The 25,837-nt window shown below is 38.9% G+C and overlaps 1 protein-coding gene across 3 annotated transcripts in view; it reads right to left on the minus strand.

Annotated features, from left to right (window-relative positions):
• The window catches only part of AKAP6 (A-kinase anchoring protein 6), a 246,800-nt gene that overhangs the window by 125,697 nt on the left and 95,266 nt on the right, over positions 1–25,837 (minus strand). The window lies entirely within an intron of this gene.

Genomic DNA, 25,837 nt, shown 5'->3' on the forward strand with positions numbered 1-25,837 from the left:
AACAGTTTTAAGTTGCACTCTAGATATTACCTATTATTATAATCCCCTACCCTCCAACATTTCACAGGGGCAAGCAGAGGCACATTTATAACACCCATATTCTCATAACAAATATCACTGTTTGAGCACTACTGAAGATACTACTTCATCCATTGAATTTTGTATTAATTAATTTTGCCACAGCCTGTCACATTAAGGAGGTGTTCTGGTTAAAGATATCCCAGAAGGACACCAGTACTTTAATCAGCTGATAGACTGTTTTCCTGGTGTTGGGTACATTTCTGCATCTTGAGATCCACAGATTAGTGAGGGCATCTGCAATGTAGATGCCAACACATTAACAGGTGCTTGCAATTGCATCCATGTGACTGGGACATGCAACTGGGCTGGTGTCTTGATTGTGTGAAAGCCTCTACATTAGCTGCTGTTCATGTGTAGGTTTCTTTAGCGCGGATGACAGCACTCATATGTGGACATTTGTGTTAATTTATTTGAATTTCATCTTTTTGAATTTTTCAAAAATAAATATCACCAGAATCAACTTATATCCTGTATTTTCCCCTGACAACATTTAAGGTAGCTAACAGATAAAAATAAGAAACGCTAAAAACAAAGAAAAACATAATCATTAAAAAACCCCCACTAAATATTGATAAGAGCTAAAACTATATACATATATATAATCTATTAAAACCATATCAATAGCTACAATAAAAGCTGCACTAATTTATCAGGGAGCGGTATGAGAAAATTGGGGTTGCTTGTGGTAAATAGGAACATTTGAAGTCTATGTAACTGAGGTGTTTTCGGACAGGTATTTACTGATGAACAGGACATGTTGCAACTTTTGTAGAGTTCATATTTATTTATACAGTTTCTATCCCATGCTTCCTCCCAAGGAAGTCAAGGGCAGCAAACACCAAAATGTTAAAACAACAGAATTTACTATATTATTGACACATTTTTAATTACTTTAAAAAAAACATTTAAAAACAATCATGCAGCCTCACAGTTAATAATCGCAAGGTTGACAGGAAGACTATCTTTCAACCATCAGATGTCCTGCAAAACAGGAATGCTTGTAAATTCTTCTTGAAAATTAATAATGATGTCATTCTATTTCACCACCAATAGTATGTGGAAGCCAATATCACAGTGGTTGAGGATAAGTTTTGTATACAGACACTCTTAATGTTTTAGTTCCCAGACTCTCCATTTGCTTCCTATTACGTTACACCAGGCTTCCTCAACCTTGGCCCTCCAGATGTTTTGAGACTACAATTCCCATCATCCCTGACCACTGGTCCTGCTAACTAGGGATCATAAGAGTTGTAGGCCAAAAACATCGGGAGGGCTGAGGTTGGGGAAGCCTGCCTTACACAATGACAGCAGAAGTTTAATTTCTACCGAGGTGGCAATGGGTACCACTCAGTACTGTTCTACTGTTTAAGATAATGTGTGAAATACAGGCACAAACACCACCATCCTTTTGACAAACTTTCTCTTATCAACTTGGAGAAGCATACATTAGCGTAAAGGTCAGGAATACTTCCTGCACCATTTCAGGTCAATAATAATTTCAATGCCAGCTTGAAAAAGAAAATGAATGTTCCTTAGGCTAAATTTCATGTGATAGAAGGAGCAAAGAATTTGTCACTATTTACAGCTGCTTGATGTGGTTACATCTATTAAGTCCTTTGGTCCTCCAGGGAGAAAAGAACAGGTCATTTCCCTCTTCTGAACTCCAAACCCAAGGCCTTACGGTAATTTTTAAAATGTTCTTTAACCTGATTTAATATATTGAGTTGAGATACATTCCATTAGATATAATTAGATCTAGACAGGAAAGGTAGTTCTGAGAAGCTAATGAAATATCATTAAAACTGAATCTAAGATTGTTGATTAGGGTAAAGCTAATCCTGATTAGGATAAACAAGCTGGGTGAGAAAAATCTTATTTCCCCCCTCTTTTAAGGTTGTTTTTTTATAAAAAAATATATAAATAAATTATGTGAGGATAAGAAGCATAAGAAATGGGAAACATTTCAAGATGTTAAAGACCATTTTCCGGTACTCTGAAATTTAGGCACTTCACTGCCCTATCATTAATATCTGTATTTCCACCTCACAGCAATGGTTGTATGCCCTGCTCCAGAGCTATGTGTACACTGAAGTGTGCACTCAGAATTTCTGCACAGCGAGGCTACCCTTTTCCTGTTTTATGAACAGGGATGACAGCATTTCAGGAGCAAAGTGAATCTGGAAACTTCCATGGGTGGGTACATTCCATTCGCACATCATTTGTGCACATCAAAGTGCCATTGTGAGGGTGGTATATAAAGCACTTGTAGCGTGTTCAAAACATTCAAGACACATTATTTTGTAATCCTTTTAACTATCTTATAAGGCAGGGGCTCTCAAACTTTCTAGCATCAGGTTAAAAAATCCAGAGGTTAAAAAAAAAATACTGAGGCCTACCAGACCCCAAAAGACAATTCAAGAAGCAGAGACAGTCACAAAATGGTGGGAGACTGAGGTGGACTTTTGCACAATCTGCTGGCAGTTACAAACATAATTTCCTATTGATATCTAATCCCGGCTTAGAAATAGCTTCTCCTTTTTGTTATTCCTTTGTCTATCCACCCCCTTCCCTTCCCTTCCCTTCTTCCCATTCATCCTTACACATCTCCAAAAAGAGGAAACACATTACTCCAAAAATAATAATAAAGATTTGTAAATAAATTGTGCTATTGTTGTAAGCCAAAAATGGCTTATCTTCTGAGTTTATGCCAATAAAACTCAGAGATGTAAGGAGTTAGGAGTCCATCATTGTTTATTGCAAAGCAATAGGTTACAGTCAGATTAGTCTGTGAAACTGCACCCGTGCCCATTGGTTCAGGCAGTGGTATTTATAAGGTTTCAAACCAAAGGATTCAAATTTTCACCAGTCACGTACATCATTACCTCATTTTATGTTTAATACGCATGCGCAATAAGCGCTGGCAATTTCTGCTGATTCAGTTCTGATTCCCATCGTTCTGTTACATTGTGTTAGTATGCATTTTGGGAACCTGTGTTACGTGTAGCCATTTGCACAATGTAGCAACTGTTCTGTTCTAGCTTTAGGCTGTATCTTTGTGATCCACATATTAGCTGTATTCCTCCCCCAGTTGGGGTGGGGGCAGCAACTTGCAAAACCATCAGTTTCATAAAGCAACAGGTTACCATAACTTCTCTATTAGAAGTGCACTGAGGGATTTCCAGGGGTACACATTATCACATTTATTGTGGCCCTTTGGCCCACCACCACACTATGATACAAAAGTGTTTCCTCAGCAGTCAGGGAAGAAAGCTGCTGGGCCCAAAAGTGGACTGACACAATGGGAAAGAGTCTTCCTACACTTGAAGCTGAAGAGGGCAAGAGGGAGAAGGAACTTACAAAGAGGTACTACAAAGAAGGACAACAAAACCAGAAGAACTTTGTGGCCTACCAGATGTTGCTGAACTCCCATCAGCCCAAGACAGCATGGCCAGTGGTCAGGGATTGATGGGGACTGTAGTCCAGCAACACCTGGAAGGCCATAGGCTCCCCATCTTTGTGGTACCTCAGGTTCTCCTGCCAACCTAGCAGTTCGAAAGCATGTCAAAGTGCAAGTAGATAAATAGGTACTGCTCCGGCGGGAAGGTAAACAGCGTTTCCATGTGCTGCTCAGGTTCGCCAGAAGTGGCTTAGTCATGCTGGCCACATGACATGGAAGCTGTCTGCGGACAAACGCCGGGTCCCTCGGCCTATAGAGCGAGATGAGCGCACAACCCCAGAGTCTGTCACAACTGAACCTAATGGTCAGGGGTCCCTTTACCTTTACCTTTACCTCAGGTTACATACACTTCAGGTTACAGACTCTGCTAACCCAGAAATAGTACCTCGGGTTAAGAACTTTGCTTCAGGATGAGAGCAGAAATCGGGCTCCAGCGGCGTGGCAGCAGCGGGAGGCCCCATTAGCTAAAGTGGTGCTTCAGGTTAAGAACAGTTTCAAGTTAAGAACGGACCTCCGGAACGAGTTAAGTACTTAACCCGAGGTACCACTGTACTGTGCTTCAGCCAAAGATCACTGGGTGGTTTACAACATAAAACCACAAAAATACAAACTATAATAACAAACCAAAGCAATATTTCCAACATACACAGTTTAAAATACCACAGATTGTTTAATTAGTCCAAGGCCTGAAAGAAGAGGACTGCTTTTGCCTGGTGCTTACCGTATTTTTCGCTTTATAAGACGCACCAGACCACAAGACGCACCAAGTATTTGGAGGAGGAAAACAAGAAAAAATATATTCTGTATCTCAGAAGCCAAAACAGCAAGAGGGATCACTGCGCAGCGAAAGCAGCGATCCCTCTTGCTGTTCTGGCTTCTGGGATAGCTGTGCAGCCTGCATTCGCTCCATAAGACGCACACACATTTCCCCATACTTTTTAGGAGGGGAAAAGTGAGTCTTATAGAGCAAAAAATACGGTAAATGTAACAGAGATGCCCCGTGAGCATTCCACAAACGGGGAGCCACTTCAAAAAAGGCCAATTCTTTTGTTGCCGCCCTCCAAACCTCACACAGAGGAGGCATAAAAAGATGGAAGTCCGGTGCTTGCTTCAAACTGGTGATGGGGCTGTATTTTTAACTGGTGGTGGGCTTTTAAAAATGTTTGTTTTACTATTTTAATTTCATTGTTTAATGTTTTCATTTGTAGATGTTATTGTTTTAGGTACTGCTTGTAGATAGCATTGAACTTACAGAAACATAGGCTGTAATTATCAGTACCCTCCACAACAACAAAAGCTGAGAATTATATTATTAAAACTGGAAGCTTCTAAGGTAGCAGTACTCTTTGGGCCACAGGGTTATTTGTTTTTAGAGGCTAAGATGACCATTATTTTGGAATGTGTTTAAAAAGCAGATTGGCCTGAATTTCCCAAGTTACTTTCATTTTTCAGGATAAAATAATGAAATCTCATTTTTGCTTCAGCCGCCCACATAGAAACTTTTTGCACAGAAACACAAGTATTTTATATATATAGCCAAGCCAGCATCTTAAAAAAGCTCATTATTATATTGTGTTATGATGCATGGTTTTTTTATATATAATAAAGTGGCATGTCTAAATGGCAAAAAGCAGGCTTTCTACCAAAAATGTAAAGTCTTTTATATCATTATCTCTTTTTTGCACAGGAGAAAAGCCATTATCGGTTGATATACCAAATATGCATGCTTAGAAATAGAAGCAGATCAATTTAACACAAAATATTCACATATATTTTATATTGCCATATTAGTCAAAGACATTTCATAGGATGTTGGGAACAGAAGTCAGATAAGATTTTCATGAAATTATGCCCTACCCTGCAGAAGAAACTATAGGCACGCTCAACAAAAAATGCAGTAGTTATCTACATATTGCATCTCTACAGCACAGTGCATAAGGAGTTGGATTTAATCACTTTAAATCTGTCAGTTCTTTTGCTGAACAATTCTGGTATACGATTGTTGCACGATTGTTCAGGAATAATCTACCCTTTGTTTTTGTGATGAATTTTGTGATAGTACTAAACCAGCAACTTGCCTTTCATGCTCTGAGAAACTAGACTTTGCAAACCTGGAGTCAAATTGACAGAGTGGGAACGCATTTTGGCACGCTGACATGAAACATCCGATTTGGTGACAGCAGTAAATGAATGTTCATGCTTCCTCTTGGTATGTGGGAATTAGAATCACATGCTAAAACATTGCTTGACTCCTTGCTAGCACCAACTTCCAAAAGAAGACATTGGTAAGATAACTTATAATAAAAACATCTCATCAGCTTTGCCTCTAACCATGCCATCCAAACTCTTCTGCATTTGTTCCGAAAAGGAACAGACTTTAAGTTGGAACAGGTTACCAGCTTTCTGGATACATAAGCTTTGAACACTTAACAATTAAAATTAAGAATGTGATTCCTCTGTTACAGGGGAAAGAATGGCTGCACAGTTTCACATCCAGCTACATAAGGACATGCATGAGCTATAAGCATGACAAGCTTGTGTGAGTGGCTGGCATAAGAAGAACATCTATGCTGTATCATGTGCCAGAAAATCCATGGATTTGAGACACAGTTCACCCAGAAATAAATAAATGATAAATAATCAATTCCTCCCTACTTAAGATACAGAAGCTGAGCTTGTACTGTGTATAGATTGTTGCACCCTAAACTTCGAAGGCTGGTTCTTTTTTTACTGCATCAAACTTGGGTGTGCATGCCACACACACACACACACACACACACACACACACACACACACACACCTTCTAAATTATGAACAGCGTATACATTGCGTGTGTGAAATTATTCCCCTTTAAACGAAATTTGGTGGATGAACGGATCAGGGCACCCTTCGTTGTTTATGTTAAAGCAAAAAAAGAGACAGGGAGAAGTGTGCACATAGATCAAACGTACTTGGCAAAGAGAATGTGTGTTTTGTACCCAGAAAGCCAACTGAGAATTGGCTCTGTGAGTCTCTTCGGTTGCTATTCTTGCCTGTGTGGCGAGAAGGAGACACTGAAGGAAATATGGGACACACTATACAAGTCAGTCAGAAGTAAAGAAGTATATTTCACTCAAGTTTCAAGAATGATTATATATAAACAACAGTTCCAATAGTGTCAGCAGTATTTCGGCCTGACTTCCAAGCTAGTTCAAAATAAGCCTCAAGGACCTCTATTCATCCTCTGCCATTTATCCCCTTGAGTGGAAAACCCTCTAGGAGAAAACCAGCAGTTCTATCTCTTGTATCAAATTGGTCTAAGGCACAACGAACCAGAGCAATTAAAAAACAAGCAGGCTTGGAATAAGTGTGGATTTTATTAATACCTTTTTATGCTTTGTTAAATACTGCATACATGTTAAGGTTTCTATTCTGACTGCCATCATGGTAGGTGGAAAAAATATATATTTTTAATTGTATACATATATGGATCTTTTTTCCGCTAGCATAGAAAACACATGACCTGCTTTTTGACTAGGATTCATTCACTGATCAGCCACCCAGCCCAAATTTTAATAGAAAGTCTCTGAATAGCTTATAATCGCAGCTAATATGTACTAATAACAGCTCTGAGGATATGCCTAAGATTATAATATATTAAAAGACCCATCAGCTTTTCAGAAGAACATGTAATTTTATGTTCATTGCTTCTTGGTTTCTGACTCGCGAATTTGGATGGTTGCACCTCAATTTAAAGTTGAATCAAAGCTAATATAATATTAATAAAAACTCCAATAAAAAGTTAAAGTTGTGTTCCCAATAGCATTAATGACCGCTACAGTCATTACCATGAGATAATTGACCTTCCTGAACCTCTTTTCACATGGAAACTTCCACCCAGTACAGCCAATTATTTAACCGTAATAAGTGCTCTATAAGAGATTACTGTTTAACCAGGTATCCTGGCACAGTACTTTTGCCCAGCTTCTGAATTCTCTAACAAACGTTGCAATGTATATATTATACCTTTCTCATTTCCTAAGGAATATTTCCAAGACTTGCTTTCTTTTTTTCCTATGAAGCTGGCACAACTTCATACAATATTAAATACACTAGCGTCTCAAAAAATAAATATGTGGGAATTCCTGTAGCTACATTTTGTGGAAAAGAAATAGAAGGTAAGATGAATGGGAGAGGAAGCCTGAACTTTTGCTTAGAGAAAATGTAAACTGAGATTATTGGGCGGAAAGATGTCATGGATACTGGTCCAGTTTAACTATTCACCTAGAACAGGGAACCAATTAATCTGGTCCTACATATTTGGATGCAAATCCCCATGTGATGTGTTCAGTTTAAGCACTGAAATCTTATAGGCTCTATAAACTGCAGCTGATTTCACTTATGGGATCAGAATGATATGGCTTGATTTGGATCTCAGTGGTCATCATAATCCTTGTACTGAAACTCTACCTGGAGCACTCTATCTTGACTCCAAAGTAATTTCCAAATTGAAAGGTGGTTTCTGAGCTGGGCGTTCTCTAACATGTCATAAATACAGTATATACAAGTAAACACAAAAATAGTGTGAGTGGTATGCATAACATAACATGTATTTAGACCAGGGTCGGATTTAGGTTTGATGAGGCCCTAAACTACTGAAGTCCAGCTGTCCTTGATCAACAACAAATTGTCACTGTTTTTTGTGTTGAATATATGCTATATGGTAATTTATGGACCTAATAGGTATCTAAAGCCATTTGCACATAACAAAACACTGTTGCTGTATGTAGATTTTATTTTATTTGTTTTTTATCTAATAATTTGGAAATGTACATCCAGGTGGTTTTTCCCCCTTTAATTTTTTGGGGGGTCCCCAAGAGAGTGGGGCCCTAAACTATAGCTTGTTTAGCTTATACGTAAATCTGGCACTGATTTAGACACAAGGTGTTTCTAGATTGCTGTTGATTACACAGTTAGAGATGATTTGGTGCTCTTGCGCAACAAATCCATTCCAGCCTCTAGCCTGCAATATCGGACATTTTGTGACCGGGAAAGTAATGGGAAAATGCACTAGAAAATGTGGGATAATGCTGGCTGGATGCAATGTTACCTAACCTCCCTGCAAGCATCTCAGAATGAATGCTCAGGGAACAGTTGCTATTGTCCACGCAGCCTGCAAACTATGTGGAAACAAATCATTATGACAGCTCAATAAACAGGTCGTCTGGAAGCAACCACACTGGATATCAGATGCAAGGGCTGTTCGCCTATTTTTTCCTGGGGAAAAATCTCTACCTGACGCGGGTCGTCTACAAATTGGGGTGAGCAGAAAGGAACAAGTGAACCAGGCTATACCATTTTTATTTGAAAAGTGTAATTTACCAACTTCAAACCTACTTGATATAGACTAGTTTTTACTTTTCTTTTCTTTTTCCTCCTCTTTACTGAGGGGAGGGGCAGAAGGTTGTGTGAGAACTCATGATTTGTACTCATGTGAGATATTTCACCTCAGAAAGGAACTTATTAATATTTCTACAATATGTTGAAACTATACTGAAGGTTTTTTTTGAGGACAGGAGTGCCTGGCGTGCTCTGGTCCATGGGGTCACGAAGAGTCGGACACGACTAAACGACTAAACAAAATACTGAAGGTTTGAACAAGTAAAGCAAAAGCTGAAAGAAGTGGAAATCTCAACGAAATCTTAGTGTTAAATGCAGAGAAATTGTGTATCTAATGATTTGTAGACTGTCCTAAAATTCATTGTTTGTCCCCAAACTGAGAATTTAAACTTGCAGTTGACTCTTCAGAGCAAACTTTTCAAAATGGCTGCAGCTAATTTTACCCCACTCTGTCAAATAGTAAAATTGGAAAAAAGAATCACCAAACTTACAGATGGCCCCATTGGAAAATAGCATTTGAAAGACTTTTTTATTCAGTATGTCATTGAGTAAACTCAGTACTATACCAACAAAGCAAAACAAAAAGTAAGGTTTTTATTATTTGTATAAAATATATTATTCTTTCAGGCTGTACTGAAATAGTTCCTATTTAATTGCACAGAAACCCTAAGAAGGTTACAGCAGTGAAACATTAAAATTCTAAGGGCAACTAATAACATTAAAACTTTATAGCCCCAGATAGAATAATTTAGACAAAAACAACATGAACATATGTTTTGTGTAATAATAACAAACATTTATAGCTGTCAAGAGAGAAAAACACAGGTTTATGCACACCTTAATGGCGTGCATGGCTGAGCATGAGTATATTTAAAACATAATATATTACAAAATTGACAGCAGGCATGACTCTTCTGGGTACTATGTTAAATCAATGAATAAATTACCAAAAGTGTGCTGTGGCTGTTTGGATGTGTAATTGAGCTTAACGTATGTAGTGTTATTTCAAAAGAAACTGTTCAAGGAGTTTCTAGACCAATCCACTATGCATCTTTTTTAAGCTGTTTGCAAATAGCAATAAATGAAACTGTCTCACAGTAGGAAGGAAGTTTAGTTATATACACATTAGGCAAATGGGGGGGGGGGAGTTAATTTTAATATGCTTTTCAAGAATTAAAAACAAACTAACAGCAGCAACAGTACTTGATGCTTCCCCCCCCAAAAAAAATCAGCATTTTCATACTGTGATTTAAATTTATTTTAATTAAGGATTATTCTCTATTCCAAAGCACTTATGCCAAAGTAAATCAAAAAGAAATTCACTGAATTCATTGCAGGTGTGCCATGTTGAAAACCTTGCAGTAAGGTCAAAACCAAGGCCAAAGTCTATTACATCCCTAAATCCTGGGCATTAAAATATCATCCATTCAATTTAAAAGCATCCTAAGTTTGCAGCAGGGGAGTATTTTATTTTTTAAAGCATTTATATTTTAAAATATGAATTAATAGTTAAACTTGATTTTGCAAAATGAAGCAGCAGGAAACCTAGAAGTACAAAAAAACAGCCCATAAATATGGTATCTAGGAAAACAATTTCTGCATACATATTTCCATTTTAAATTACTAAGCAATTCATCTTACTCGCTGAATTCGTTTAATCAGAAAGTGAACACATTTGATATCTTATTTTGGCTATTTTGCTGCCCAGTCTTATTTTTTTGGTTGCCAATGTGGTGATATTTTTAAGTTTGAAACAATGGTAGTTTCAAGTTAGATGAGATATTGAGGCTGAACTGAAGGAGAAATTGAAGCTGTGGGAGGAAGAAAGGGAAGCTGGACCTGTTGGGCTTTCTGCTGAGTTCTGTTAACAAAAGAAATACCTGGCCCTGCTAAATCTTGATCTTACATTTAGACAAGGAAAGACTAAACGTGTGGGGTGGTCAGTGTCAAGGGATGAGTGCTCTTATGCGCTGGAAAGGAAACATGTGTATCAGTGAAATGATGTAAAATAGGTGGTTGTGAGTAGAAAGGAAGACTTAAATAGGCCCAGGTGGCTTGGTAAACACTTTTTAGAACCTGTTCTATGACATTCTGTTAATAGCTGAAATCTTCAGTAGGCATGTCTGTGCTAAGCTGGACAGTTATTTTATTAAGTCATGCACTGTCTATTTGCCTTGACATTCTTTCCATATTCCTTGCATATGGAAAGGCATGTGTTGGTGTGTGTGTGCTTGGAGTCCAGAGTCTTCCAAGGTATGTCTCATGCCTACGGTGAAAGAATGAGCTGGCAAGGTACAGTGGTACCTCGGTTTTTGAATGCAATACGTTCCGGAAAACCGTTTGAGTTCTGAAACATTCGTAAACCAAAAACTCAATACTGAAAACTCAGTATGGAAGCTTTTACTTCTGGGTTTATGGCGTTTGAAAACCGAAATGTTCATCAATGGAAACGTTCGAAAAGCGAGGTACCACTGTATATGGTAGGAGCTTAAGATGAGGCCAAATGGATGCTAAATAAGTCATGGAGAGAGTACCTTCTCATTATATTCCTGATATTGAAAAGGGACTGTCATTAATGGAGACCTGGGTCCTTCCCATTTCCAGCATTAAAAAATCTTTCACCACAAAGTCTACTTGTCAATTCTACCACAGCACAAAAACATTTTGAAGTCTGCCAGATATAAAATTCAGGATGTCCAAATAGATTTTGTCTTCAAACATTGTTTTACCTGTTTTTCCCTTTGTGCCCACCCTGGTGGAGAATAGTTGTGTTTTATGTATTCTGCTGGGAGCAGAACTAAAAGATTCTACAGATAAAAAGGTTGCTATAAGATGTTGTGCTGAAAGACTAAAACAGGCAAGTACTGGAAAAAAAGAAAGAAAGAGAGAAAATATGCTACACAACCCAGCAGAGTATGAAAGTAATTAAAATAGTTTAAAGAGAATGCTAACATGCAGAACCTAAAATTTGCCTTTATCTAACAGTATCTTTGTTCATATCAACGTTCCTTTTGTTCTGTATTACATAGATAGTAATTCTTCAACATCAACCGTAACAGCAAAAATTCAAATACTGAACTACTAATTAAGCACAGTAATATTTATAAGGTGTTAGTTTATTCTGCAGATATGAACACTTAATTTAACACACAAATACAATAAAAGTATGAAATGCTTTTCGTAGGGGGGAGGAGACAACAGAGCAGTGAATAGTGAACCATAGTCAATGGAATGAAGAAATGTTTTTCATTTCCAGAAGTAGCATACAATTTCAATAATATGACAGACACTGCATGCTTGTAAGAGAAAGCTAATTTTTAAAACAAAAATCATGATGGCTGCTGTATAAATATGCATGTAAAGAGTTTTTAAGGCTAATATTTTTTAATGCTTTTTTTAATTGAATAAAGACACAGTGACTGGTGTGGAACAGAATTGATTCAAGAGATATTTCCTGAACCATTTAAAAAAAAGAGGAAAACTCAGTGCCTACTCAGAACAAAACATTTCCCTTTGTTATTGGCTCAGCCATGAAAAACCACAACACAACAATGAACAAATGGATTAAAAATGCCCATTGAGACACATAAATTTGTGACCAGGGTGAAGCTAGCCATTAGAGAAGTAAATTTCTATGGATAAAATTGTCTCTCCAGTTTATTTGTGGGAGAAAATAGATCTGTTTTAAAATAAATAAATCTGTTTTAAAATAAGATGCTCAGGAGAGAGGGAGTACAAAAGACTTCAAAGCTTTCATTCCACCTATTACACAAATTCAAAATACTTAAGCTGATGAGAAAAAGAGCCCCAGAAAGGAATATTCAGGCATATTTACAAACTTCACTTGGCCTTTAAGGTGGCAATCCCATACCTATTTACCAGGGAGTAAACCCTATTGTGCTCAATGGGAATGACTTCTGAGTAGACATGCAGAAGATCACGCTGTTAGCTTGGGAACCTAATATTTAACTAATGCCTATCTACTTTTCACTGCTGTTGGGGTTGTGTCACTTCAGACTGCAGGTGGGTGCCCACATCACTTAAATGGTCTTTCATACAATAATGGGGCGGGGGACCCTTTGACATCCACTAGATAACTGGGGGGGAAATAGCCTTAAATGAATAGTCAGTCATGTGAACCCACGCCTACAATTTGAAATGATTCAGCCCAGCGCCTTCTGGTGACACAGTGTTATAATGCATATACAACACATACAAAAAAAGCACCTTTTCTTTGTCAATGTAGCTGAGTCCATGGGTTCACCAAATCAGTGACATGTTCTATTTATTTATCAAATTTATACCCCACCCTTCCTCCCAAAGGATCTAACTGGTTTTCAGAACTTTCTGGTCATTGAACTTAACAGACTGAACTGTGGAACAAAAATAACAATAACTTTCACTATTGCTATTATTTTCTGGTACACCGCCCTTAAATCCTCATTTGATATTTTAATTAAGTACATAAATATTGATACTGGTTTTATCTAATTATCTATTGCAGTTACCATGGCAACACATATTCCCCTGACATAAGGGGTGGAGTTGGGAGTGGGACAAAGTTTGCTGACACTAGACAGCAATCAGTCAGGAGTTGATGCGGTGCTTAATTTGTGTACAGGCTGACTGACAGTGACATAGATCACTTTCTATACTGTGACACTGACAAGCAGCAAAATTACACTCCACCTCACAAGGGTTCTCTGAAAAACAAAAAAAACTGGTAATTCTCTAAGCTGGGTGTTGATTTTATAAATTTATCTGTACCTCAGCCATGCAGTGAGTGAATTGCTCTCAATTTGTATATGCTGTGAGGAACTTCAAAAATATTCAGACTCCCCACTTTTTAGAAGCTCCCATATAATTAAACTGTTTTCCAGCTTATCTGAAACCCTGAACAATAGACAGCATAGATCCTGTTTTGAAAAAGGTACAAAAGCAAGCACCAGGCACCCAGCTCAGTCAGTAGAGCATGAGACTCTTAATCTCAAGGTTGTGGGTTCAACCCTTGTCCACTTTCCTCAAAGATTGGTCTTTTTGCGATAATGGGGAAATGCACTGATCTAACCTGCCCTGCAAGCAAATCAGAATGAATCCGTATTAAAAGCCAATGTGATCTAATTTCCCTGCAAATAAATCAGGATGGCTGCTCAACAAACAGGTCATATAAAATTGTGCTCTTTCTTTGCGCTCTCTCTCTCTCTCTCTCTCTCTCTCTCTCTCTCTCTCTCTCACACACACACACACACACACACACACTGCTATAACTGAATTGCAGTTTGAAAACTTTTGCAATTCCATCATTCATAGCTTTTGTTCTTGGTAAAGGGGTGAGCTCCTGTTGCTCTGTCCCAGCTCCTGCCAACCTAGCAGTTTGAAAGCACACCAGTGCAAGTAGATAAATAGGTATTGCTATTTATCCAGGGGTCCTTTACCTACCTTTTACCTCTTGGTAAACCATGATGGCTATATTAAACATAACAATGAATTTTAAGCCACTGTTCCCTTTTACTGTATGATGAAAGATTATTATGAGAAATGCTATATCTGTTTCTTTAATTGTACAATTAACCATGCAACCCTATACGTGTCTACTCAGAAGTAATCCGATCTGAGTTCACTGGCGCTTACTCCCAGGCCAAGTGTGTACAGGATTGCAGCTTTAGTTACAAACCTCTGCTGCGATAACTTTCTTTCAACAGGAGATTCAAAACATGAATCTTTAGAGATTAGAAACCTAGAGCTGAAAAGCCCTTTAAATGAACTTAGGAAAAAGCAACATATCTACTCACGTATATGACATTTCTCTGTATTGATCTGAAGACCCAAATCAATTCACTTGTACTTTTTCAGTATCATAATACTAATCTTAAACATTACAGGAAAAGCAGGGTGGCTTGAACCATCAAGATGCATTAGAATTTCCAACCATAATTTGTAGCTACCATTCAACCTTTCTTTTCCTTTCGGCTTGCTCAGCAATTTCACAACTGCCTCCTCAGATTTTCCAATCAAGTTTTGCTTTTCTGTGTCAGGAATAGGGATTAGTATTTTGGACCTACTTTTACTGTACTGTGAATTAGACTTCTCAGGTAAACATATTAGGAAATTTTTTATATGGTGCAAATTATGTTTTTCACCTACCTCTCGTAGTATATAAACCCTTCCATTTTATTTTATTTAGCAACAAACCCATGTGGATTTTTGACTGTACAAGCCCACCTCATCATAAAATTTAGTACGTGAATGAGAGTTCATTGGTGTGTCAATGGGAGCTTTGCCCCCAATTTTCTTATGTGAGATTTTCAGTAGCTTTTGCCTTGGAACAAAATTAAACACCTAGAATAAAATTAATCATAGCTATTGCCTGAATACATCTGGCCCTCCAGATGTTGTTGGACGACAGATTCCACCATTCCTTATTGTTGTCCATCCTGGCTGGGACCCAAGGGATTGGGGTCCAGCACCATGGTTTCCCTGATCCTGCTTCAGTTATTATTATTTTTTACATTTATATCCTACCTTTCTTTCAAGGAACTCAAGGCGGTAGACATGGTTTTCCTGCTTCCCTAATTTTATCACCACAAGAACCCTGTGAAGTAATTTAGGCTGAAAGACAGTGACTGGCCCATAATAATGTAAATATGGGGGAGTGGAGTTATTGTTTTGTTTTTATTATGTATTTTGGATTGTTTATCTTGTATTTTTATGTTGTGAACCCTGAGATCTGAGGATGAAGGGTGGTATACAAATTCAATAAGTAGAAATTAAAATATAATAAATAACGTGTAATTTCAAGGAGAACTGAACATTATTCTCTCTCTCTCTCTCTCTCTCTCTCTGTGTGTGTGTGTGTGTGTGTGTGTGTTAGTAACTGGGGTTTATTAATAATAATAATAATAATAATAATAATAATAATAATAATAATAATAATAATAATAAATTTTATTTATATCCCGCCCTCCCCAGCCGAAGCCGGGCTCAGGGCGGCTAACAACACTAAAATAGTGCAACATTATAAAAACATCATAAGAATTAATTAAAATCAAAATTGATGGCAACCATAAACTAAAGTATTGTAAAGATTGCCAAAGGAGGGAGTCAGGCTGTGCCCTAACCAAAGGCCTGGTGGAACAGCTCTGTCTTGCAGGCCCTGCGGAAAGATGTCAAGTCCTGCAGGGCCCTTGTCTCTTGTGACAGAGCGTTCCACCAGGTTGGAGCCGCAGCCGAAAAAGCCCTGGCTCTAGTTGAGGCCAGCCTAACCTCTCTGTGGCCTGGGACCTTCAAGATGTTTTTATTTGAGGACCGTAAGTTCCTCTGTGGGGCATACCAGGAGAGGCGGTCCCGTAGATACGAGGGTCCTAGGCCGTGTAGGGCTTTGAAGGTTAAAACCAGCACCTTAAACCTGATCCTGTACTCCACCGGGAGCCAGTGCAGCTGGTATAGCACCGGATGAATGTGATCCCGCAGCGAAGACCCCGTAAGGAGTCTCGCTGCGGCATTCTGCACCCGCTGGAGTTTCTGGGTCAGTCTCAAGGGCAGCCCCACGTAGAGCGAGTTACAATAATCCAGTCTGGAGGTGACCGTCGCATGGATCACAGTGGCTAGGTCAGGTCGAGAGAGGTAAGGAGCCAACTGCTTAGCTTGGCGGAGATGAAAAAATGCCGCCTTTGTTATAGCTGCAATCTGCACCTCCATGGAGAGGGAGGTATCGAAGATTACACCCAAACTCTTAACGGACGGTGCTGGCACTAATTGCACCCCCGCAAGAGATGGGAGTTGCCCCCTCAATCCCATATCGTCCCGTCCCAGCCAGAGGACCTCTGTCTTCGAAGGATTTAACTTCAACCGGCTCCCACGTAACCATCCAGCCACAGCTTCCAAGCATCTGATCAGTGTGTCTGGGGCCGAGTCAGGATGGCCATCCATCAACAGATAGGGTTGGGTGTCATCAGCATACTGATGGCAGCCCAGCCCAAAACTCCGGACAAGCTGGGCGAGGGGGCGCATAAAGATGTTAAAAAGCATCGGGGAGAGAATCGCACCCTGAGGCACTCCACACACCAAGGAGTGGCGGGATGACAGTTCCCCCCCAAGCGCCACCCTCTGTCCCCGACCAGAGAGAAACGAGCGCAGCCATTGAAGGACTGTGCCCTGGATCCCCACGTCGGCGTTATTCAAGGAACAGTTTCAGTAAACCTTGATACAGTGGTACTTTGAGTTAAGTACTTAATTAGTTCCAGAGGTCCGTTCTTAACCTGAAACTGTTCCTAACCTGAAGCACCACTTTAGCTAATGGTGCCTCCAGCTGCCGCCGCGCCGCCAGAGAATGATTTCTGTTCTCATGAGAGAAGAGGATGTTGCTGAATCTTGGGCGCCAGAGATGGAGGGAGCTGCGGCCTTGCAGGAACATGAGCTTTTGGATTTGACAAATGAACTTGGAAAAAGCCAGATTTGGAAAGATAAAGTTTGGCTTGGTTTGGAAATGGGGGGTTGGATAGACCCCCCTATGCAGGGATGTTTGGACTTTCCGAGTCTGGCAATGGGCCGTGAGATGTTTGGAGCTGTGGGGGCTCTCAATTTTGGAGGGATTCTGAAACATGTTTTTTAAATATCACATGGAGTTGAGTCTGGACTATGGAAAAGGGGCTGATTTGTTGAAAAGGGTCAAAAACATCACCAAGCTGGAGTTCCCACGAGTGAAAGGAGAATATGAAGAGCTGCGGAAGGGACATGGAAGAGATTTAAGGCCCTCGGATATAAGGTTACCAGGTTAATGCGCTAGATCGATGGGACAAAAAGGACTGACAAAACCCGGGACCAGGAGGAAAGGACGCTGGATGAAGATTGGATTGTTTTTATTTTTATTTTTATTACCAGAATTGTTTTATAAAATTGATGAAATGTTAGAAAAATGTTGGAACGAAATTACTTGGCTCTAGCAAAAATGTTTAAAGAATTAGGTAAGAATATTATGGTTGTGAGAAGTCGGTAAAAGTAAGATTTAAGTTTTAAGTTTTTAAGGTTTTCTATAAGATAAGATGAAAATAGATTAAGGTAATGTAATGACAGAATACTATGAAATATGGAAAGGATTTGCTGCGATAATTATTAACCAGGATACAAAAAAAGGGAGGAGGAGGTCAAAGAAAGAAGGTAATGAGAGTTGAGGATTTGAGAATGATGGATTTATTTTTGTCTGTCTGCGGTGTATTTTTGTTTTTTGAATTTGTATTGTTTGATGTGGTTTGTTTTTTCTTTGTTTTTTCTTTTTTCTTTTTCTACTTTGTTTTTTCTCTGTAATTTAAAAATTTTCAATAAATATCATTTAAAAAACAACAACAGAGAATGATTTCTGTTCTCATCCTGAAGTAAAGTTCTTAACCCGAGGTACTATTTCTGGGTTAGCGGAGTCTGTAACCTGAAGCGTCTGTAACCTGAAGTGGTCTTAACCCGAGGTACCACTGTACTACTTTTGTAGCCATAAACTAACACCCCAGTCCAATGTCTACATTCATATTTAAAGGTCAAGGACAAGGATGCATTGCTATTCTTTAACTATTAAACATAGTTGGAAGAATTCCTATTTTCCACACTGAGTACTTCCTAAACTGTATTTCTAGTTGTGAAAAAGCAAAAACACCTGTCACATAATAAAAGGCATAATAGCATATGCAAAGTCTGAGTTCCTGAATGTGAATGCTTACGATATAGTTCTAAAACTGCCGTTTTCCGCCCTCCCTGTATGCTTATAAAAAAGTCCCCCATGGTAGTGTGGAAAACACTTTTAAAAAGTCCTAGGGGGAAAGTTTCCTAGAGACTTTGAAATCCTTCCTATTTCTGGTTTCTTTGGAGGTTTGTAAAATCAGCTCTCTTCTGCTGTCTCTCAACAAGGTAAAAAAAGGAAAAGAAAAATACCCCCTAGATATATTCCTTAGATTTTCTATTATGCTTCACAGGTTTTATACAGTTTCTGAAGTCAGTCTTATTTTTTTATTGTCTTTTTTATTTTGATCACTTTCTCAACCCCCCAAAAAGGGAGAGAATTAATATTTTTGAAACACTTTTGTGGGCATTATCAATTTAAAGGTCATGACTCAGGTACAATGATAAACTGAAATAAAGAAGAATTGCATTAAATTAGGGAGATTACCTAAATTAAGTAAAGGAAGGGAATTACATATGGAATCACCCTTTTGTCTAAGTTTCATACCTTTTGTCTAAGTTTCATAACTAGCAGAGTAAAATTCTACAATGAAAAGACTAGCTACTTAATTCAGATCAATTAGGGCTGCCATTTCAAAAAGTAAAAACCAGGGCATTCTCAAAGTTTTTGAGCTTCCCCCCACCAATAAAATAAAACAAAAAAAAATAAAAAATAAAAAAAATAAAAAATAAAATAAAAATGCCCCCAAAACACGATTTTTCGATTGACTTGTCTAAGATCCAGGACAAGGCACCACCTTTTGGAAATCCCCTGGATATCAATTCCACATTTGAAATCCTGGTAGTGTATGGCAGCCCTAGACCAATACAGACAATTTAGCTCACAGCCCTGCTAGTAGGCTCTCATTGTTTCCTTGGGGTTGTTAGGTTGCTATGTGTGACTGTGCAGAAGTCACAACTGGCTGAATCCTGCTAACATGGTCTAGACCAGGGCTGGGGAATATGTGGCTCTCCGAAAGTTGTTGGGCTACAATTCCCATCATCCCTAATTATTGGCCATGTTTGGTAGGGCTGATGGGATTTGCAGTACAATGATATCTGAAAGGTGTCTCTGTTTCTTCAGAGTCCCTTCTCCAAGGGATGATCTACATGCAGTGGCGTAGCGTGGGGGGTGCAGGGGGGGCCGGCCGCACCGGGCGCAACATCTGGGGGTTAGGGTTAGGGGGCGCAAATCCACGGGTTAGGGGGCGCAAATCCACGGGTTAGGGGGTGCAAATTACTTGCCTTGCCCCGGGTGCTGACAACCCACGCTACGCCACTGTCTACATGTAACTCTAAACAAATAATGTCCTGTTGTGTCTTAAATAAATACTAACAGCAGTTGCAGGAGAGCCTAATTTTCAGCAGAACCATGGCATGTAGGGAGGGAAGGTTTAATTCTCCCTCCCTGCTGTGGTCATGATAAAAAGACGCAACAGCAAGATTGGACTACTGCAATGCACTCTATATGGGATTTCCCTTGCACATGCTCCTGGAAACTTCAGCTATTGCAGAATGCTGCAGCATAGTTGCTTACAGGAGTGAGACCCTGTCAGCATGTAACACCATTCTGTGGGAATTTTAAATGAAATTAATTATTAGATCTTGTGGACAAAGAAGCTATATGTTTAACACCTCCTTTCTGCTATTCGATTTGGTTTTCAGGATGTGGTGAATTTGGAAAGTGCTTCTGTTTTAATTATGTTTCTCATGGGATAGTATTTACATTATGCAATTGTGCTTTATTTTAATTTCTTGTTGTGAAAATTTGTGGGGTAGATTTGCATGAAGGTCAATGTGCAAATATTTTAAAGAAATCCATTAACGCTTGCCTTCCTAATCCTTAACTCAAACTGCTCATTCTTCCTCCAGGTTCCTCTTTGTCAGTCGTTCTTAGTCTTGAATCATTGCCTTTTCCCATTTTGTTTCCAACATTTTAGGACCTGCCGCCAGTGTTCACTCTGCCCTGTGTGAAGTTTTAATCCCCACCCAACTAACAACTTTCCCTCTCCTCACAGAAGATGACCTGCAAGCTGTTTAGGTTCCTGAGAAACTGAAGGTTTTTCAACCATAGCATCACAGACATATGGAAGCTTCACCTCTTAAAAAAAAAAAGATTTTGTTTTCCTGCTTCCTGTAATAGTGTGTGAATTTTACTTTCTAGAACTAAGTGTTTTGAAATTGACTAGTTCAATCGATTTGGCATCTGCTTTCCTCCTCCTCATTTATGATTCAACATTGCCCAGACTTTGCGTCTATGTTATATTTTAGAGCCTAGTTAACATAGTAGTAGCATTCATATGGAAAGAGGACACTGAGGGAGAACTGTTTAAAGGATAATTAGCATGCATTAAGCGTATAGTATTCTGGCTTGCCGCACTCTTACAGATGTGTATATACAACTTGCTCTGCTCTTAGGCTTTCCTCACTACTACAACCAACAACAAAAGAACTGAGTGTGGCGACTGCTAAATTGTTAGGCTTGCATAAAAATGTGAATTTGAAAAAAGAAAGCTAAGGCTGCACTCAAATTCAATGTAAACAGCAAATAATAATAATAATAATAATAATAATAATAATAATAATAATAATTTTTTTAAAAAAAAATTAAGCCACCAATGTAAATTGTTACCGTTCTCTCAACACAGCTTTAAACAACCAAGCTTGTCGCGAAATATTTGCAGTTAGAACAGGGGGTGGGATACCTTAGGCCTAAGGACCAAATGAGGTCCTATTTGACCCTTGGGACTCTCCACAAACCACACCTGCTCCCCAGTTACAACACCTGTACTTAGGCCGCACTCCCCAACAGTCCTGCTTCACAACCTCCTTGAGTCTTTTTGCTTAGCTGGAACATGTCCTTGAATTCTGATTATGTCTTTTGCCTGCTTGGGTGGAAGATAGTGCTATGTGTACAAAAGTAAAATATACATTTCAATGCTATGCCCACTTTTTGGCTCTGGTTCCATGTTACCACTGGCAAGTAGTCCCTGGAATGCTGCCCAGAAGGGAACACAGCACTTGGGTTGCAAAAGGTCCCCCATCTCTGAACGTGAGAAGCTGAATGCCCTCCATAAAGGATAATACATGTCACTCTGTAGAGTAATCAAGAAGAGCTGAGGAAACGACTTCTTTGCCATACAAATTGCAATCTGCATAGAGGAAGAATATGCTAACTCTGGAAACAAGTGTTTTAAATGTCTAGTCAAACAGAATCTACTATCTTTCTGGAACTTCCTGAGATGTATTGATGACATTTACATAATCCGAGCAAGTAAGAAAATGCTTGTCACGTTCCGCTGAGACTTCAGCGACTTCTCCCTCACTATTCATCTGAATCCACAGCAGGTTTGCTTTCTGGACACTGCAGCAACTAAGCAATTGGCATATAAATGCCACCTTACACCAGACACATACCCTCCAACATTTCTCCAATGAAAATAGGGACGTTCCATTCCATAATAATAACTTTACTATTTATACCCCACACATCTTATTGGGTTGCCCCAGCACTCTGGGCAGCTTCCAACATATATAAAAACATAATAAAACATTAAACATTTAAAAAAAAAAACTTCTCTATACAGGATTGCCTTCAGATGGCTCAGGGGTTGGATAACCCCATACCCTCCAACATTTCCCCAATGAAAATAGGGACATACTAAGGAAAAGCGGGACATTCTGGGATCAAATCAGGAACTAAAATGGCTTCTCTAAATCAGGGACGTCCCTGGAAAATAGGGACACTTGGTGGGTCTGTAGACAGCTACTAACTAATACACATAGCTGCATGCATTTCCCCAGAGAACACTGAATGATTTATCTTCTATAGTCAGCTAAGGATACTGTGCCTAACAGGTTTATATCAGGCATTCATGAAACAAGAAATCCCCATTCAGTTAAGGGAAGTGACAGCTTGACAAGGACCAACTTGTGGGCAGGGCATGACCAGTCAGTGGTCTACTACAAGGCAGTGGTCTACTGTTGGCCAGACCTATAAACCTGGCATGGGATTTTCCCACTGCAAGGGCCTGACTTTCCTTCATTTGTGTATCGAGAGCTTTGTTTGCTTATTTCTGGAATATACTTTTTATTCATTTTCATCTTTACATGAGAGGTTGCTTTGTGTACATTAGAGCATATGACATGCACAATTACATAAAATAAAAAATAAGCACTCAGATAAACGTTTCTGAATAGCAAAGTTGAGTTGAAGTATATATACTAAAATTATTACAGTTATTACAGGTTGCTTAGATTGGTGACCATAGAAGTTATAGGAATTCATAGGAACGCAGTGCTGTAAACAAAGAGTAGTGTTCTGCCATATGCCTCATTATTTGTATAACCAATAAAGTCACACCAGACTGCATTAAAATAGTTGTGTTTCTTTTGACCTCTTACTACTTTTAATTTTTGTTTCAGTTTTCCCCATAATGTTGTTTGCCCAGTTGCATTCTACCATTCCTCCATAGTTAATAATTGTAATAATTTCCATGTCCTAGTAATAATTGTTCTTGCAGTGGTTAATAGATGGTTATGAGTTCTTTGTTTCTAATTTGCAACATATTGTGACTATACATGTTAAGTAGAGCCGTCCTGGGGTCACGGGGACTGTCTGCCTTGTAATCAAAAGTAGTTCTGCAAATACATTTCCCCGTAACTTTTCTCTCTTTGGACACCTCCACAACATGTGCTGATATGTCCTTATAGTGGAACATCCTCTGCAACACATGGAAGAACTGTTTGGTTTTCTATATGCTAGGTGTCTAGGGGTTAAGTACCTGCCATGCAATTTTAATGGCTCTTTCTCTGGTTGTTGTCCAGGGGTCATTTACCTTTAACTTTACCTGCCAATATGAATTTGCTACCTATATGGACTGTAGTTTTTGTCCACAATCTGCTCCATGCCTCAACGGTTCGAATCTGCATGATGAGGTGAGCTCCCATTGCTCTGTCCCAGCTTCTGCCAACCTCGCAGTTCGAAAGCACACCAGTGCAAGTAGATAAAAAGGTATTGCTACAGCGGGAAGATAAACGGCACTTCTGTGTGCTCTGGCTTCCATCACTGTCCTCCGTGTGCCAGTAGCAGTTTAGTCATGCTGGCCACATGACCCAGAAAGCTGTCTGTGGACAAACGCCAGCTCCCTCGGCCTGAAAAGCGAGAAGAGCGCCGCAACCCCATCGTTGCCTTTGACCGGTCTTTTACCTATACCTTACCTTACCTTACCATGTCTCTTTTTCATTTTCTAAATCCCAATTCAGATCCCACAACCTTTTCAAATTTTGCTGAGGACAAAATTGTACACCTATAGTAGATTTAGATGAAGTTGATATTAGTCCTTTTGTTATTATATTTTCTTCCACTATTATTTTTTTCATATTTTCTTAATTGTATTGTGGCTTTGTTTTTAACCTCAGAATTTGTTTTAAAGGACCTTAATTGGTAGCCTAATAGCCATGATATTCAAACATTCCCCAACTGAATTTGCATCTCATTAATGGTAAGTGGTCCATCTTTGTAAATATCTTTCAAATAATACCATTGCTTTTCTTTCCACATATCTATATTATAGGCTCTATATTTATTTTTTGAAAATAAATTCTGAAAATTATTCTGAAAATAATGAGACAGAGGCCTTGGACCAGAACCTTTGCCCATTTGTTCAAATCTTGAAAGTTGTGTGAATGGATTTGTAAGCCAATGTAAAGAGTGGATTTTTTTAAAGGTGTTACTTTTATATATTACCATCTATTTCCAAGTTTTCCATTGAGTTGCCTTATTTCCAGATGTTTGGTATGTCATGTTGCTGAGTTGAGGTGTGTCGCAGTAGCTGTTTAAATTTGGGAGTCCCCATCCTCCAACGCTTGGGTGAAGGTACAGCAAAAATTTTTAATATGTGGTCTGTCTGATTGAAATATGAGTTTGTTAAGTTTTCTTTGTCATCTGGACATATGGGCTGGACAGCTTTGCTTGTTTTATCTTCTCCTTCTCTTCCTACCAACCTAAGCACCTGTTGGTGGAGTCTGTCCAATCGGAAGGAAAGGGAGAGGGTGCATTCTATGACAACTAGGTAATGAGGAGCTGGGCCCTGCATCAGAGCGTATCAAAGCAACAGAGAGATGGTTTGGTATGCAATCTGTCTTGTAAGAGAGCCGGGTCCCTGGTGAGCACTGTAACATGCCTCTGATAGAAACAAGATGCCTATAGACTAAGGTTACCAGACGTCACCGTTTCCCAGGGACAGTCCCTGGATTTACAGTCCCCATACAAAGTCCATTGAAGTTGAAAAGTGTCCCCGGATTCATTGAAAAAAAATCTGGTAACCTTACTGTGGACATCATACTTGCAACTCTAGTGACAGTCATGATCAGCTATTGACACTACTATTCATGAATTACAAAATTTTGCATGGTATTTTATTTTCTAAAAGAAAACAAAAATAGTCCCCATCCAGCCACTTTTGCAGAAATACTTTCACCATTTTGGATGGTTAACCTGAAGTGTATATTTTGTGTGTGTGTGTGTGTGTGTGTGTGTGTGTGTGTGTTTTAAGAGTACAAAAATGTTTTCTCTCCACAACAAGATTATTCACTTTGCAGCAAGGCTCTGCTTTCCTTCATTAGCACACTGCTAAGGGAGAAGCAGCTTTCATTGCTCCAAATAAAGTCCTCAGCAAATAGATATGGATATCAATACTTTATTTGCAAAGTGCTTGACGTATTCAACACATGCACCATTATGGAAGGCTTTAACTCCAAGCAAAAAAGATTTGTGGCAAAGCATATGACCTTCTCCCCACTACAATGGCCATCCCCTAATTAGGCAATGCATCTGATAGTCATTAACAGGAATGAGATAATGAATCACTTTCTCTCTTCTTTGTTAATTTGCTGTAACCAAGCGGCTAATGGATGTCAGAGCTGAGTGATTGCACTGATTATAGTGATTTATAGTTGCAACAAAACAATTTAAAACCATTCTGATTATTCATGTTAAAGATAGTTTATGTTTTGTTTACTAAATATTTTACATCCTTTTTTCCTGTCCCCCTTGCAGACTTCCGTGTGCAGAGCAAAACAATTCTTTCCGGAATTTTTAAAAAGTTTCAGTCTGGGGATTCTTTCTGTCTTTTTCCCTTTCTGGTATTGTTTCAGAGTAAGACATTTTATTTTGTTTATAGAAAAATTTACCCAGTAGAAATGAAAAGCCTT

This window comes from Podarcis bocagei (genome assembly GCF_964188305.1).
Source record: "Podarcis bocagei genome assembly, chromosome: 1".
Taxonomy (NCBI): domain Eukaryota; kingdom Metazoa; phylum Chordata; class Lepidosauria; order Squamata; family Lacertidae; genus Podarcis; species Podarcis bocagei.